The sequence below is a fragment of the Elephantulus edwardii genome, unplaced genomic scaffold (assembly GCF_000299155.1).
Source record: "Elephantulus edwardii isolate Elephantulus edwardi_28Jun2011 unplaced genomic scaffold, EleEdw1.0 scaffold00239, whole genome shotgun sequence".
NCBI lineage: Eukaryota > Metazoa > Chordata > Mammalia > Macroscelidea > Macroscelididae > Elephantulus > Elephantulus edwardii.
The window spans coordinates 1,185,894-1,192,491 of NW_006399989.1; the positions used below are offsets into that span (position 1 = coordinate 1,185,894).

At 39.5% G+C, this 6,598-nt stretch overlaps 1 pseudogene; it reads left to right on the forward strand.

Moving 5' to 3' along the window:
- Positions 1 to 2,543: 2,543 nt before the first annotated feature.
- Positions 2,544 to 4,590, forward strand: LOC102843762 (annotated as a pseudogene).
- The last annotated feature ends 2,008 nt before the right edge of the window (positions 4,591 to 6,598 follow it).

Consider the following 6,598-nt stretch of genomic DNA (forward strand, 5'->3'; position numbering starts at 1 on the left):
CAACTCCTTGCTATTGTGAACAAAGCTGCGATAAACATGGGTGTGTATATATCTGCTTGGATGTCATTTATGGTCTCTTTAAGGTATATCCCCAGTATTGGAATTGCTGGGCCAAATGGTATCTCTATTTGCAACTTTTTGAGAAAGCGCCACACCACTTTCCACAGTAGTTGCACCATTTTACATTTTCCCCCAACAGTGAATAAGGGTTTCAGTTTCTCCACAACCTCGCCAGCATTTGTTGCTTGCTGTTCTGTTAAATTTTGCTATTCTGACTGGGGTGAGATGATAGCTCATAGTTGTTTTGATTTTCATCTCTCTTAGAGCGAGGGATTTTGAATATTTCTTCATGTGCTTGTTGGCCATCTGAATGTCTTCTTTAGTGAAGTGTACCAATAGCTATTTTTATGGTCACCTTGGTTGACCACCCTATTAACAGCAGTAGAGGATCATTGGTCCTAGTCCTGCTTCTCCTAGTGATTGGACCTTGCTTATTAAATGGCCTGGCAGCATATATCAGGGGGCAAATCCAGGAAGTTAATCTCCTAGTTCTTAAGACCCAGTACTACCCCTTACCGATAGATGATACTTCCTGTTGATATTTCAAAGGTTTGAAATGTGTATAAAACCAGTGGGGAATGAGAAGCCAAATAGACTACATTTTATGTAGCACTCACTCCATTTGAGTAACCAAACCCTGTGTGTGGAAAATTTCTGCCTCGAGCCTTCAAGTTTTATCTTGACCTGAAATAATAATTGTTATTGTTTATAAACCCAAGATGTAGATGTTTCGCACTATATCCTTGACTATGTCACTGTACCCTTGAAAATATGTCAACAGTAGGATATTTTAGCCTAGGCTAAGGAGGCATTTTAAGTCCTCCTTCCCAAGATTATGCCATCTGCTCTACTCAGGTTGTTGATGAGACTTCCTTCAATCCCAATGCCACAGTCTTCTTCATAAAGTACAGCTTCTTGAATTATTTGCTCAGCATACTTATTGAACAGGTATAGAGAAAGGATACATCCCTGATGTACGCCTTTCTTGATTTTAAATCATGCAGTGTTCCTTTATGCTGTTCAGACAATAGCTTCTTAGTCTAGGTATAGGTTTTTGTAGGAGCACAGTTAAGTGTTCTAGGATTCCCATTCTTCTCAATATTAGGCATACTTTGTCATGTTTACCTCTTATTAAAAAACGTTAGGGAGAAGTCTTGGTCATCCACTCCCAAAATAACAGGCCTCAGAAAACCCTATGTACTATAGAGCACATTCAGAGTAGACTAGCAGATATGGCACCAGAGGCAGAATCTTCTTACTGAGAATCAAAAAGGAGGAGGAACAGATGCAAAGAGACACTACTGATGGGAATGTGAAATGTGAGAAGTATGAATGTAGGAAAATTGGAGATTGTTAAGGAAGAAATGGAATGCCTAAATATTGACATACTAAACATTGGCGAAATGAAAGGCGTTGGCAGATAATCATATGATCTACTACACTGGAAATGAAAAGGTGAAGAAAAAGGAAGTTGCTTTCACATTTAAAAAGACCATTTCTAGATTCACCTTGAAATACAATGTTGCAAGTGTCAGGATAATATCCATACACATACAAGGAAGACCTGTTAATACCACTATCTGAAGAGGAGGAAATCGATAACTGCTACCAACTTTTCCAGTTGCAAATTGATTGAACATGCAACCAAGATACTTTGATAGTAATGGGTGATCAGAATGCAAAAGTTGGGAACAGGAAAGAAGGATCGGTACTCAGAAAACATGAACTTGGTGACAGAAATGAGGCTGGAGACAGAATGACAGAATTCTGTACATTGCAAACACCTTTTATAAGAAACATAAACAGCATCAATCTACATGGACTTCACCTGATGGGCTACACATGAATCAGATTGACTACATCTGCAGACGAAATTTCTGGAGAAGCTCAATATCAGCTGTGAAAAGAGGTGCTGATAGTGTAACAGATCATCAACTACTCTTATGCAAGTTCAAACAGAAGCTGAAGAAAATAAAATCAAATCCACAAGAGCTAAAGTTTTACCTCAAGTCTATCCCACCAGAATTTAAAGACAATCTCTGGAACTGGTTTGAAGCCTTGAGCACTAATGAGCAAAGACCAGAGGGGAGGTGGGAGGTCATCCAGAGTATCATTCATAAAGAAAGCAAAAAGTCACTGCAAAGACAGAGAAGAGAAAGAAAAGACCAAGGTGGATGTCAGAAGAGACTGAATATTGCACTACAATGCCGAGAATTCAAAGCAAAGAGAAGAAATCACGAAGGAGCTAAACAGAAGATTTTAAAAGGCAACACCTGCACATGTGCGTGTGGGAAGACATAAGAACCAGCCTAGAAAGTTGCAAACTGGGACTCTGTGCCACAGTGAAAGGCGATAATCCACCATCGTATCTCACCTGCAGATGAAACTTCTGCACAAGAAGACGGTGAAGCAAAATCTGAAATTGCGGCAGTGAAATCTGAAGTTGCAGGGAGCATCAGGTGTGACCCTGCCAGAATCCCACAATGGAGATGTATCTGAAGAAATGGGAGGTGAAAAAGAGGAAAAATCCTAAAACAGTCTATGAAAGTGGACTTCTCAGAAGCTCAAAATGGGGACATGTTTAAAGAAACACCAGAAAATGTGGAAATTAAGAAATATCCCAAGAAAACTGCCATTTTAACTAATGGGGCAAAATGTAAAAATTAATTAAAAGATCCCAGAAGAACAAGAAGAAGAAGAGAAAAATGGAGGGTGCTGCTGGGCCTGTCACCAAAAAGCAAAAACTGAAGACAGGAATCTGTGGAAGTTGGTACCAAGGCTCACGCAGAAGCAGAAGCGAGTGTGGAACAACTGAAGGAAGAGAAAGATGACAATGAAGTGCTCAGCCTGCCCCTGGGACTGACAGAGCATTTGAAGAGCATACTTTGTTTACTTCTCTAAGTAGTTTTGTCAATGAGAACACTCTGAAGGCAATTTAAAAGAAAAAAAAAAAAAAGCTTTACAGACATGACAGAAATTCAGCATAAAAGTGTCAGACCACTTCTAGAAGGCAGGGATCTTCTAGCAGTTGTAAAAACAGGTAGTGGCAAAGCTCTGGTGGCCTAGTGGCAAGAAGCTAAATTGCAATCCCAGAGATATACAGTTCGAATCCACCGGATGCTCTGCCAGAGAAGGAGGGGCCATCTCCTCCTATACCAGTCAGATCCAATTTGACGGTACACACACAGAGGAAATAATACAATTTTTAAAAGAGGAGCCCTTATATGTTTGTTGGTGTTGATGATGATAAAGCCAATGCAACAGTGATTGGTCTCGAGCAGGGATACACTGTCCCTCTGAGAAAAGATTTCTTCTGCACTTCACATTTCTTAAGAAGAACTGAAAGAAGAAAATGGTGCTTTTTTCATGTTGCAAGTCTGTTAAGTGCCCTATGAATTGCTGAACTATATTGATTTGCCTGGTTTTGGCCATTCATGAAAGGCAGAAGCAAAATAAATAACCCACCACAGTTTTTCAATTCTGCGATGCAGATTCAGGCATGCTGTTGTGTACAGATGTGGCAGCTTGAGGGCTTGATATTTCTGAAGCTAACTGGATTGTTAAGTATGACCCTAAGGAGTATATTCATCGTGAGCTGAGAACAGTCAGAGGACCGAAACGAAGAGGGCATTCCTTGCTTAAATTGCGCCCAGAGGAATTGGGTTTCCTTCACTGCTTAAAGCAATCTAGTTTCCCTTAAGTGAATTTGAATTTTCTTGCTCCAAAATTTCTTATATTCAGTCTCAGCTTGAAAAACTGATTAAGAAGAACTACTTCTTTCGTAAGTCAGCTCAGGAAGCATATAAGTCATATAGTCGAGTGTATGACTTCCATTCCCTGAACCAAATCTTCAATGCTAACAAATTTGTCTCAAGTTGCTCTGTCATTTGGTTTCAAGGTACCTCCTTTTGTTGATCTGAACATGGACAGCAATGATGGCAAATTTAAAAAGCTAGGTGGAGGTGGGTGCGTCTGATACAGGCTATGGTCTTTGCAATCACTTGTTATGCATCAGAGAGTTGGACAATGACTAGGGAGGATAGAAGGAGAATTGATGCCTTTGAGCTGTGGTGCTGGAGAAGAATATTGAATGTACCATGGACTGCCAAGAAAACAAATAGATTCATCCTGGAGAGGGTTAAACCAGGCTGCTCCTTGGAGGCACGGATTCTGGGGCTTCGTCTGACATACTTTGGACATGTTGTAAGGAGGGACAGGTCCTTAGAGAGGGACATCATGCTTGGGAGGGTGGAGGGACGGCGTAGGAGGAGAAGACCCTCTATGAGGTGGATTGATTCAGTGACTGGGGTAATCAGGATGGGTGTGTCAGAGACAGTGCTATTGGCACAGGATAGAGTAGGGTTTAGGGCTGTTGTACATAGGGTCGTTATGAGTCGCAAGCGACTCGATGGCACAAAACAACAAGACGGAGGTGGCAGATTTGGCCAGAAAGCCAAAAAGGTGGAAAAGTCCAAGATCTTTAAAAATGTTAGCAAGAGGTTACCGGACAGTAGGCAGTTCTTGTGCTGAAAACATGCCTTCCTTCATCTGGAATAACTTTGTCAAAAAAAATTGGATTTTATTTCTCTTGTTCAAGGAGGATTATTTTTATACACTTTACAATTCGAACTGATTTATCAAGAGAATAAATTGCCATGGGCAGTAAGCAGTGAGGGCTGTTCTAGCCAATTTTTTTTTATTTTCAGAGAATAGAAAACAGTTACATTTGTCTCAGTTGCCCAAAGCCAAAATATGTTTTCCTTCAGTTTACGTTGTTTTAATGTAAATTTCTCTGCTAATGAGATGGATTGATTCAGTGAATGGGGTAATGAGGGTGGGTGTGTCAGCGACAATAAAGTTGGCGTAGGATAAATGTTGTACATAGGGTCGCTTTGAGTTGCAAGCAACTTGATGGCACATAATAACAACAACGATTGGCAAGTGGTAGCCATATTGAAAGTAGTCCACATATATTTTTTTAAAAAAATTACATAGGTTGAGTGGGCTTTTAAAAAAATTTTTTATTATGTTTTGGTCTTTAACCATAGCTGTTGACACCATCACCACCACCACCCCTGCCAAAATCAATTCTGTCATATAGAAGAGAACTTTGAGGTATACAAGTACATCAGTGTATTCTTAAGAGAAAATCAAATGTAGAGGAAAGAGGTTAGTAAATACCAAAGGAAAGGTTCTGTCCCACACTTGGGCACAACTATCCTGCCTTGGCTTCTTACGGCCTACATTCTTGGTATTTAGTAACATTTTCTAAATAAACTGAAACCCGCTGCCATAAGGTCAACTCCAACCCATAATTCACTATTGAATTCCTTGATAGAGGAGAATGCCTATCTTTCTCACATAGCAATTAGTGGATTTGAGCACGCAGCCTTTTGGTTAGCAGAGCAGCACTCAGCAGTACACCATCAAAGCATCTTGGTTTTGGGTTTTTATTTGTTTTATAAATAATTGTGTTGCTTCTAAAATACACAAAAGCAAAAGGCAGAATATTTAATCACTGGACCAAATATAAATACTGTTAATATATTGGTGTATGATCATTTAAGTTTTTTCTATGCATTTTCATACTTTAAAATTTTCTTTTAGAAGTGAAGTCATCCGTCCATTGTTGTAACCATCTTACATTTAACATGTTGCATCATTAAATAACTCTATCAGTCTTATTTTAAAAAAAGGCAACATGGACATGGGAAGACAAAGCAAATTATAATGAAATGTGCAAGAAGCTGGAGTCAGAAAATCAAAAGGGATGAATTCACTCAGCATTTCTGAAGCTGAAAGAACTAAAGAACAAATTCAAGCCTCAGGTTGCAATACTTAAAGATGTTGAAGGCAGAATGTTGAATGACCCAGGAAGTTTCAAAAGAAGATGGAAGGAGTACACAGAGGCACTATACCAAAAAAAAAATTGGCTGATGTAGAATAATTTAATGAAATAGCATATAATCAAGAACCTATGGTGATGAAGGTGGAAGTTCAAGCTGCTCTGAATTGGTAAAAAACAAGGCTGCAGGAATTGCTGGAATACCAATTGACATATTTCAGCAAACATACGCTGCCCTGGACATGCTCACCAGATTATACCAAGAAATTTGGAGGGCAACTACCTGCCAACTGACTGGAAGAGATCTGTATTTATTCCCATTCCAAAAAAGAAAAAGAAAAAAAAAAGATTACTCAACAGAGTGTGGAAATTCTTGAATGATATCACGCATAAGCAAGATCCTGCTGAAGATTATCCAGAAATGACTGGAACAGTACATCAGCAGAGAACTCTGCCAGATGTGCAGGCTGCATCTAGAAGAAGCTATGGCACTAGGGATATCATAGTCAACGTTAGATGTATCTTGGCTGAAAGCAAAGAGTTCCAGAAGAATGCCTGTGTGTTTCATTGACTATGCAAAGGCATTTGACTGTGTGGATCACAACAAATTGTGGCTAACCTTGAGAAGAATGAGGATCCCAGAACACTTTATTGTGCTCATGTGAAACCTATACTTGAACCAGGAAGCAGTAG